Consider the following 740-nt stretch of genomic DNA (forward strand, 5'->3'; position numbering starts at 1 on the left):
CACAGTGCTCCCCCCCCCATGGATCAAGGCCATAGATTATTTCCTCCCCTCTCTTTCTTCTTTAAGGACACTTGGAGTGACACCCCTTTCCATTGTGGGGAGCTCCTCAGCCCCCATTCTAGCTGCTATTGCCACAATTGTACTCTGCTAGGGCCCTACGAATCCTCAAACTAGTTCTGGTGCTACAGGCCCCACCAAACTTAAACTACTCACTGAGTGCACAACTGTGGTTGTCTGCTGTGTGAGCTTCTCGGCCTTTTGGCTAAGAACAAGTGTAGTATCTGTTCTTATCAGTGTGAGCTACGGGAGGCAAATCTGGACACATGGGGATTGGGGGGGGGCATGTGGACCCCGGTGGAAAACGTAAAAAGGGAGCTGAATGAGGTTGAAGGAGTACTGTTGGAAAGATCTGGAAATTAGATGGGATCTGATAAAGAAATTAATATTAGAAGGATTAATCGAAAATACTGTTATTTGGGGAGTAGAGTAATGTTTTAAGACTAAGATGCTACCTTGGCCATTTATTCTGTTTGTAAAAGCCATTTATTTCCACAGAATGTACTCTTCTGGTTCCAACAGTCAACAGACAAAAGCTTCTAAGAAGCATCAAGTTAGCATGCTTTGTTTTCTCCAGCTTCTTGTAATCAGAGAAAGAATTCCTTTGAATATGGTTGTTCTTTGTGGCTATTGTGGTTAACAGGAGGGGCTTTCCACTGGCAGGGCAAGAGTTGAAAGAAAGA

General features: G+C 44.3%; 1 pseudogene; it reads left to right on the top strand.

The window, feature by feature from the left end:
• Positions 1-242: 242 nt before the first annotated feature.
• LOC143831019 (U2 spliceosomal RNA) lies at positions 243-468 on the top strand (annotated as a pseudogene).
• Positions 469-740: the final 272 nt, after the last annotated feature.

Source organism: Paroedura picta, chromosome 2 (genome assembly GCF_049243985.1).
Source record: "Paroedura picta isolate Pp20150507F chromosome 2, Ppicta_v3.0, whole genome shotgun sequence".
NCBI classification, from domain to species: Eukaryota; Metazoa; Chordata; class Lepidosauria; order Squamata; family Gekkonidae; genus Paroedura; species Paroedura picta.